Source organism: Macrobrachium rosenbergii, chromosome 12 (genome assembly GCF_040412425.1).
Source record: "Macrobrachium rosenbergii isolate ZJJX-2024 chromosome 12, ASM4041242v1, whole genome shotgun sequence".
NCBI lineage: Eukaryota > Metazoa > Arthropoda > Malacostraca > Decapoda > Palaemonidae > Macrobrachium > Macrobrachium rosenbergii.
Window position 1 is genome coordinate 92328331 of NC_089752.1, and position 10807 is coordinate 92339137.

The window sequence follows — 10807 nt, forward strand, 5'->3', positions numbered from 1 at the left end:
ATTTTTTCACAGTCCTCGACGTCATTTTTCCATCTTTGAGTTACATTTTGCTCTCATGGACTTAACTTTTTTTAATATTAACTTTCTGGCATCTCCTCTCGCATAACAGTCAACAGATTCATACATAAAAATAAATTCCTGAAAAACATCCCTTATAACCTTTTATTGTGTATTTCTGTTCCAAATCATTTTCTTATGAACAGTTCATTCGTTTATTCAATGTAAATAAGACATCATCTTACACTTTTTTTTTTTTTAACCAGACCACTGAGTTAATATTAACTCTCCTAGGGCTGGCCCGAAGGGTTAGACAAGCTATTTAAACTCTAATAATTTAATTAAACCTAGCGGCATATGTTAATCTAAGAACTAATTAAGTTAATTAGGAATATATTATAAATAATTCTATGAATCTTAATTTTATCGTATAAATGATTAAATTTAATTTTAAAATATTTGAAAATTTGTCATTTTCTGACAGTATATCTTTAAAGGAATATCTTCTAAATAAAATGTCTCTTTTTCTATATTTTGGACATACCTTTAAAATATCTTTACTGTTATTTGTACATTCAATTTGCACAAATAGGGGCAATATCAGGTAACCATGTGTCAGTTTAGTGTGACCAATTCTTAGCCTACTTCAGACCCACTTTTACATGGGTAAGATAATGACTGCAAGAATTTCTGGTGTTGTTCTGGGCAGTGTTCTTGAACCACTATAGTCCCTGTTGTGCAACTGCTAACACAGCTAAAATTTGCGCATGATGCAAATTATGCAAGATGAACTTTTGCTCTAATAAAACTCAAAGTATGACTGTAAGTAAGCCTAGGAAGTTAAACCCCCACCCCCAGTTTTCCCCTAAAGAATCTACTCTTTGACAATATCTTTTTAACCAAATGCAACTCATGTGGAATTCTAAGTGATGGCGGATGATTGCAAATTCGCTTCCGAGAAACATATCAGGCCCAATCTCTTTTGCAAGTTCACCAAACCTTTCATGATTTCGTTGTTTTCGTTCTTTTACTCGGCCAAGTTCTGAATTTTTTCCCTTGTTTCGTCTTCGGTAGCTGACTCGCATCTTATATCGTTATCCTACCGCCCGCCAGCTCTAAATTGGTATAAAAACCGCCTTTTCTTTTTTTCTTTCTTTAAATCATCAGCTGAAAGCCTTTATGGACAGTTTCAACAGAATGTAAACGCAAGACGGCTCTAAAAGGAAATCAGTTTGCAAAGAGAGACAGGGTAAACGTTAAGGAAAAAGTGATAAACAATGAAATATGAAGGAATAGAAAATAAAACCAATGTACATGAATTGAGGAGACGTCAGCAGATAGCAGGAATGAATGTGCTCCTCGCTTAAACATTTGGAGATCATAAGACTCCGCAATTGCAGTAGGCAAACTATTCCACATTTTAGCTGCAACCAAAATAAAGTTCCTTCCACACTTGAGTAAGAAAAGGCTATGGGCTCAGCAACCTCACCCGAAGGCTAGCATAACAACAGGAAAGCTTTATCATTCCGGGGCCAACCCCTCCAAGGGGACAAATGTAAATGAAGAAAAATATAAATGACTGAAATTTCTCATCCATTACCATAGCTTGGGCTGCTACCCTTTCACAGCTGGGATGACTGGTGGGTGGCAGGCTGCAACTGAACCGCTGACATGACCATTAAACTAGATATATACACTTCGTTGTTGAGTACATTACTAATACTTCTTGTCCCTAAATTTAGATTTACGGAAGCATCAAAATTATTAAACGTATGATATGAAGACGAAAGCGGTCACAATACATATTAAGATAATGTCCAGAATTTCATTATTAAAGTGCATAGCTTTATACAGCAGACAGATTTTCAAAAGAAATTATCGAAAATATAAAAATCTGTGTCATATTTGAGCATATACTGAGCATTAAATATCTGATGGATTATATAGCTGGCTTTCATTGTTATCGCTAAATAACAAAGATGAATATTAAAATTCCATTTAACTTGCACCTATCAGAGTCTCTCTCTCTCTCTCTCTTCTCAAGTTAATGAGATAATTTGTCTTTAACTCTCAGGGCCAGACGAAGAAGTGTGATTTTACATTTGAAACAAAGAAATCCACTTCAAGCAGAACGACAGAGAAAGTAAGAAAGAAAATATCTCTCTCTCTCTCTCTTACCAGCAGATTCAAACACATTATTAACGACAGCGAGAAACAAAAAAAAAGACTCTCTTTCTTTCTCTCTCTCACTTTAACAAGCAGATTCAAGCACAGTACGTAATATTAACGACAGCGAGAGAAACAAAAAGATCTCTCTCTCTCTCTCTCTCTCTCTCTCTCTCTCTCTCTCTCTCTCTCTCTCTCTCTCTCTCTCTCTCTCCTTCTTTACCCTAAAGCCCGATCTTCGTTTATCCCACTCATTCATTTTTCGTTCTCACACCTGCCTGATGAACTACTGAACGACTGGTCTTGAGAAGCAAAACTTGGCCGCCGTTTTAACGGGCGAAGTTTAAATTTTAAATCTATTAATTCTCATTTATAGTTAGTGTGGTTTAAAGGAGGAGGAGGAGGAGGAGGAGGATGGCAGGAATTCCCGTCTTCCTTGGAAATTTCCTCCTTTGAAAAGAATCTAATTAACTTCCAAGGGCAGCCAGAGGCGATTTTTGCAAATAAAGAAGAATGTTTGTTCTGGCAACGTGTATTCATGTTAACTTGTTCAAAAAATAATTGTAATCACATTAAAAAATATAGGGCATATATATATATATTTATATCGCAAATAATATAGCATATATATTTATATATATATATATATAATATATATAATATATATATATAATATATATTATATAATATATATATATAATTATATATATAATATATATACATATATATATATATATATATATATATATATATATATATATATATATATATATATATATATATATATATATATATATATATATATATATATATATATATATATATATATATATGAATGTTCTGTGAAAGTAGTATGTGTTCTGTATTTTGATATGATTTTTCCTTTCAGATGTCTCATGTGTTGTGAGGTGTAATGAGGTGACTTTGTAATGTATGCAATGTTGTGCAATGTTTATAAATGTTAGGTGTTCTTTTATGTTCGTAACATGCCATGATTCGTGGGAGTTAGAAGTTTCAAATCCTGTAAAGAGAGTTATTTTTGGTGACCAGGCAGGTAAGTACATCCTGTTTACACCTGTGCTCAACCGTCCAGGGAAATCGGTAAGAAGGGCAGGCACTCATGTTATCTGTGATGAGGGTTGACAGGTCTTAGGTGACTGATTCCAAAGACCTGTGTCTGGCTGTCAATCATTTAGATAAAACAGTAAAACATATTTCCTTTCCAAGCCAAAGAATAAGTCCAAGAATACTCTGTTTATTCTGTAGAAGGAGGAATTCTGTATTCTAGTGTAGAAGAACAAATTCAGTTTATTCCAAGATTTTGAATGACTATCTGGCAACCCAGGTTTGTAGTTATAACAGACATTGGTGGACCAAAAGCAGTTAGTCAGGAAAGGAAGCTGGTAGCAGTAAGATCTCTCTCTCTCTCTCTCTCTCTCTCTCTCTCTCTCTCTCTCTCTCTCTCTCTCTCTCTCTCTCTCTCTCTCTCTCTCTCTCAACCCATCCTTAAATAGAAGGTTGTGAGGTTTTGGTCACTCTCCCACGAAACATAATAATTTTGAGAATGGTTTAAAATATTTGTGTTATACAGACACTGTGTAAAATGTGTATTTTTGTTGATGAGAAAAGAGGGTATAGTAGAGTTTTGTACCATGTTAAAAACTGTAGTGTTGTTTTGGTGAAAGATAGTAATATTTTTTGGTAAGAGGTGAATATGATCTTTTAAAAGCAGATGTAATCTTTTTGAGAGATAGATATAATTTTTAAACAGATTTTGTCTTAGTGACATTGCTGTTGGTGTGTTTTCTGCTGCATATTAATTTTTAATATGTTACTGTTTTCATATTATTCATATATGCTCATATGTTTATAATTTCACAGTGTTACCCCAAATTATGTGTTAAAGTATTAACACTAAATACTTGTGCTGATTTCTATTTCTTGAGATTTCTTTTCCAAATTTGGAATAAATCTTAATAATTTGAATTTTGCTCAGTTAACTTGATTTCTTGATAAATTAAAGTTTTGTGAATTAAACTTGTTTAAGAATTAATTAAATCGTATATTGTTATCAAGTAATAGTAAATCTTTTTGAGAATGTGAACTCTAATTATAACTTTTGAACTCAGAAATAAATTTGTTTGTTTAAAGTTTTAAAAGCAGTGTTTCATTTTGACCACCAGTGATTAAAGATATCTGTGTGTGTGTGTACAAGGTTAAGTGCTATATCTGTACCATTCTCTTTTGATATTATCAAAGTCAATTAGAGCCAGGGAAATATTTATAATGTTTGATGGAGTGATGCCCTTTTTTCCCTAGTTTGTTTATTTGCAGTTGTTACCTCACCCATAACTAGATAAACTTTGGTTGATTTTTCAAGTGTTAAGCAAGTTTTAAGGGATCACAGTTACCTTTAGAGTATTCAGCTTTAATATTATTGTTATGAGGTTTCAGGTATCTGGCTGAAGTGAGGTAAATTATTGGGTTTTAGTATTTGTGTAATAACCAGGTACTTGATCACTTCGTGACAATACACACACAGGTTGCCAGTTAAGGGTTATTAACCTTAACAAAGAATATTTGAGATGAATTTGATTTTAAACGCAACGGTTCTTCCAAACATTCGGACGCGAGGCATACAAAGCATCGAGATTTAACCTGATTTTGCTCACCTAAATCCTAGGTATTTTACTGGAATAATGGGGTTGAAGCTAACAATATAATAATTAGGCTTAATCTAGACTTCGTAAACACATATACACTAAGTGGTGGCTGAAGGAAGAAAACAAAGAAAAAATGTGAAATACAGAAAAGTACTAGTCAATCGACGAAGCTTCAACAAGAATCGGACTTACCGTGAATGTCGAGTCGCCGCAAACGACGGGACCTCAGGAGTCGTATTCTGGCAGTCTTCCCAATTCACTAATCAAGTTAGACATAGGAGGAAAAGTAATAAAGAACAAAGAATATCGTTCGGGCACGCACGCAGCGTCACCCTGGTTCAGCGACCGCTGGGATCTCTCTGACCCGACCTCGCCGTTCCCGCCAGAGGAGGGCTTATACGCCCCGGCAATCCGACCTTGACAAAGGCATCGTCGAATGTATAGAATAAAGCTTAAGGGCCACCATAACTAGGGGTCATTGAGCGTAAACCCTCTCTGAGGCTTAGGTCCCTAATGCCCTAGCGTATTTTGTTTACAAACTTTCCAGCCTAGCGCCATTTGTCTACTGCGGTGATTGTTATTTTAAATTGCCTAGCCTACCGGCGGGCAGAGATGTTCTCTGTCGAGGTCAATTGGACTAATATTCCTACACCTAACTACATCGAGGGCGAACAGCAGTAATATTTATAAAAGCTCCCCCCCTTAAGAGGGCCTTCACTCCCTTTTCGGGCGTGAAGGTCTATACTAAGCAAGCTGTTCGCCTCTCGTAGGTTACTCTCCTTCCCCTGAGCAGATTAGTCCTGGTTAGCCTACCTAGCTACAGAACTACCTAACCCTAGATAGGATACGAGCTATATTCACTACTTTACCTAATTCTAATAGTACTGGAAGGTGCTCACGGTTATCATAGGCTACCTCCTTCAATCAAGATGTGTTTTAGACCTAGCCTAGTGGTACATTCTATGATATTCCCTAGCCTAACCTATCCTAACCCGACCGTAGCACCAACATAAGAGTTCATATTCTAACTAAATTACAACATGGTTTATGTTTAATACAATTAAAATTTACTAGTTAGTTCATGAGGGTTGCCTCATATGATAAATGGGTGCCTCACTGAGGTCTTAGGCCATGCGTGTCACGAGCATTGTGGCTCGTTTCACAATAGTTAAGATTACTGAAATTAGTTAGGCTACTTACATGATTACTGCGGCTCGGTGGTAAGTGGAAAGAACAAGGCTACTAAATTGATGTACTGTACTTTAAGGTGGCCTAGGCTAGGTACAAATAAAAGGAAGAGATCACACTGGCTACCTTCTCTGGGCGAGGGGCCAGGATCACTCTTAGATGTTAGGGCACTGTGCCAAGAGGGCACTAGTGCCAGGATGAGCTTATAGCTTCACAACTACTGGGCTCTCTTCCGCCCCTTCTTCTTCTTCTTCGGGTTCCTCCAAGGCCTATCAGTAGCTGGCCTAGCAGGTGATGAGAGCACCGACTCCGGGGACAGGCCAGAAGGGCTAGCGGGCGCGAAGTCAGGGGCAACTGCAAAAGCTGCGGGAGGACTCCCTACTCCGGCTGCTGCGACAACCGGAGCGAGAGCGATCTCGACTTCTGCGTCCAAGGATGCCAGTTCCTGGTCTTCCAAGGAAGGGTACCATTTCGATCCTCCAGGGTTCATCCTGAGTCAAATTTGCAAAGAAGAGTCTTGCAAAGAAGAAGTTTCGGGTGCTGGAGGCTCTCCAGTCGCGATGATCAACTGCATGGGGAACCCTAAATCTCCCGGAGGAGGATTCGCCTCATGATTTAGACCCGGCATAGGGCCTTTTCCATTGGTAGCTCAACGTCCGGGACGGACGGAGTCTGGCACTGCTCAGTGCTCGCAAGTGGCACTGGCAGCAGTTGAGGTCAGGCATGCCTGATGAGGGGTCCGGAGGTGCACTACCTCGCGGACGACTTGTGGTTGGCTGCGGCAGAGATTCCTGCCCCAGCGGGAGATCGTAGCCTCTCGGTGAGTTTTGTTCGGGGGCGTCCGCTGGGCGTTGCTTGTTTGGGCAGCCCTCCCAATTTGTGGAGTGGTCTGCCCGCTTGCACGTCCTGCAGCGGTACTGCTCCTCCTGAATCTCTCTTCGCGGAGGGGGAAGACCTCTTGGTGGGCCAGCCCTTTGCAATTGGAGAGGGCTAGGCATGGAATAGTTTGGGTGGCGCCCCTTCCGCGGACCACTTTGATGGGCGGAAGGTGGAGGTTTGTCATTATTGGGCGTTACAACTGGGGCCTCCGTGGAGGAGGTAACGTGGCTGCGGAGTGGCGTTGGTAACGGGCTTCCGCAGAGAAGATCCCGACCCAACAAGAAGACCACTCCAGGCCGAATTCCACCTACCACGCCAAGGCGGTGGGGTATCGTGCCCCAAGGTGTCATTACCTGGAGTTGGACCGTAGGAACGGTAATGGTGTGGCCCTCTATCCACTTCATTTCCCACCGCGTTTCTTCGTCAACCACAGCACCAGCTGGCACTTGGGCCCTAGTGATCAGGCTAATGTCTGCCGCAGTGTCTACTGTGACCGGAAGGGTCACGGGCAGGCTAGTGCTCTGAAGAGGGGCCACCGAGATGAACTGGGTTTCCAGTCTCTCGGGGTAAAGGATCCGGTGCGGACCAGCAGCAGAAAATGAAGTGCTGATTAGGTTGACAAATTTGGTGGTGGGGACATGATGTGGACAGGCCGGAGATCCAGCATTGTAGTGGCTAGCAGCCCCACAGGATCTGCACGGGCCTTTTGGATGGGCTCGGTGGCCTGCAGTAACTGTTGGAGGAGAGGGCTGAGCGGATGAATCGGGAGCGGAGTTCTGGCTGGTAGGGTTAGGCTGCTTATTAGTGCCGAGTTTGTATCGGCACTCAGCTTCAGCGTGGCCCCCCTTCTTGCAATAGTTGCACAGGGTCTTGCTAGGCAGTCCATTCTTCGGGCGAGTGGAGTTCGAGAGGTAGGCGGAGGGATGATTCGCTTCTGAGAGGTGCTATGCGACTGATTGAAGGTTTCCACGAATCAGCCATGCGACAAGCTTCCATAAGTGTGGAGGGCTGTTTATCGTTAAGATATACTGCAAGGGGCCCTGGCACACATTGGAAGAGGTCTTCTAGCATGGTCCGATTGAAGAGATCCTCAAACGTCGTGCAGGCCAAGGAGTCGAACCAGCGCGCACCGGACTGGGTTTTGTGACATGCCCATTCCGTCCAAGACCAGCCGACTTCCTTGGCAAGACTCGGAACCGTTGTCTCCATTTTTCTGGGGTTATCTCGTAGGCCTTGGTAATGACTCTACGAACTTCCGCCATGTTGCCTCTCTGGCTCTTCTCCAGTGAGCGAAGCGCTGCCTTGGCTTTTCCCTCCATATGCTTGGCCAGTATTAAGGCTCTCTCCGTCTCCGTGGTGCTGTAGTTATCGAAAAGAGCCTCGATCTCCTCCAGCCATGCTTCTGGCTCATCCTCAGTCCACTTGGGGACTAGGGAATTGATGCTCGAAATTGGAGCGTTTGATGCAGCAGGTGTAGGACTGGAGGCTTGATGGCTAGCCATAGCTTCGGCATTCTCCATTTTCGCTCTCTCAAGCTCGAGCTCCTTCTCATTTAGGGCTAACTCAGTTTCCTTGCAGGCTAACTCATGCTGTCTCCTTCTTTCTTCTCTTTCCTCTTCATATTGCCTTTGCTCGGCTTCATACACCCTTCATTCCTCTTCATACTTCCTCTGCTCGAGTCTTTCTTCCTTCTCCCGCTTGGCCAAGTCGTCCACTTGTTCCTTAACCCAGGTAGTAAGTTCCGAGCCGGTGAGACCTGCCGCCGTCCCCAGCCCCAGGAAAGTTTTATAATGCTCTGCTGCCATGGTTCTGGTGGGGAAGGGCATCTAACCGGGTCAAGTGGGCGTACTTGGGCAGCGAGGAAGTGTCTCTTCAATGACGTGGCACCCTTTCAAAAGGTGGCACTGTAGTTTGGGTGTGCCGTGTACAGGTCACACTGGTGGCACTCAGTATCCCTAGGCACTGGTGCAGGTTAGGTCCCAGAAGAACCTTCTCTTCTGTGTTCCCTTTGGTTTTGTTTTCTTTAGTGGCAACTATGGTGCCAATGTGTTCCTAGGGACCCTCTACTGGAGTCCAACTAGGCTATATGGGAGGAAAGGCACTCTACACCCCTGCAGAGTGCAACAATCGAATGAGAGAGAGAAAGGGAAGGTAAAAAAGAGAGAGAGAGAGAAGTAAGTGCTATTCAAGTGATGACAGTGCTGCAAATTATTGGCACTGTGGGATAAAGTGAATTTGGGTTTTTTTTTTTTTTTTTTTCTTTAAAGATCCTCGTGAGTGGCTGGTCCCAGTACCGGCCCCAGTGCTGGCCCCTTCTTTTTCAGAGGGTGAAAACTACTGTTTGCTTCGGTCTGGATAGCAGGCCTCACTCGTGACCGACAGTTTATCACTGTATCGTAATTACTCTTAACTTGTCCTCATCTATTGTGGGACAGAGGTGTTTCTTTTATTTGGTTAAAGTATTCGAATTAATTAGCCTAGTGTCGGCCGTTCTTTCTTTGAAGAGGGTCACGTACACTTAGGTTAGGAATGCTTACTTGAATGACGAGAGAGAGAGAGAGAGAGAGAGAGAGAGAGAGAGAGAGAGAGAGAGAGAGAGAGAGAGAGAGAGAGAGATTTTCAATCAGCCAATTTCTTGCTGCTTGAGAACATGTAAACAAAGATTTTATACATGCACAATGGCATGGATCTTAATAAAATGATATAGATGCGTCGTCTTGGCTTCCTTAGGGATTACTTTATTATCTTAATTTTCCTGGGAGCCGACGTCACAAAAGTTTATCATAAAAATTTTAAATTTTCTTTATATGATTTTATAGTAGGTATTCGTATAGGAACTTGTTATGGTACTCCTAACTAAGGCCTATCTTTCCCTGCCTAAATTATCTTTTGGTTTTTTTTCTAGCTAAGTATTAACTTCTACTACGCCGAGAAAGTAAAAAAAGGGCTGGGAGCAGAGTGGTCACAACAGAGAATGACAATAACAAGGTCTTAAGATGGCGGAAAATCCCGTTAGGCCTAAATTTCAAAAACAACCTCGCGGCGCGAAGGAAACCAAAATGGCCGTTCTCTCACAAACAGTTCGAACAATTTCAAAACAATCGCGCGAACACGGCGGAGGAATCCAAGATGGCGGGTATTTCCTTTTAGCACCAAATTCAAAATAACGCACGAAACAAATGCAGGTATCCAGATTTTACTTTAAATATACCAATCATGCATAGCGTTTTACGTTACGGATGGAAAACTAAATTACCAAACAACTTTGTGTCTTTTGTTATCGTATTCCTCACCCGGAGATTAAACAAAAGAATGAAAAGAGAGATGCTGGCTTGCCTGCGTAAATTTACGTTGTTGAACGGTACCTTTATTGTAAAATTACTATTTCAGTTCGTTTGCTACTTCACTGACACGGTTTTTGAATGATTCCCGCTATATGCAAACAATAACGATCGGAATTGCCGACGCGATTTCTAAATTACTTTGTGTACATGAAACAGGCTCCGCTTTTTCCGGCCTTAAGATACGTTATGGACGACTTAACTCGAATGCTCCGAACACAGTAAAAATGCCATTCATAAATTATGTCTCGTTATAAATTATGTCTCACTCTGTTTCTACACCCTTCCTACCTATGCTAATTCTCGCTACACTTGTTATTATAACTATTGTCTTTACTGCTTATTATTATGCCTCGTTCCTTGTTTGGAAGAATGAAATGGAGTTCGATATCTGACTTTTATATTTTTTGGAATTAATGTAATTTAATTTCCTTTTCTCCAGATTCTTTCTCTAAAATATACTTTAGATCCTGGCAAGGTCGCCAATGTTACGTGTGAGGGTCTTGGTTGATCATGTATTATTCAATTTACATAATTTTTACGGCCCTGCAAACCAAGATTACACGTAACCTG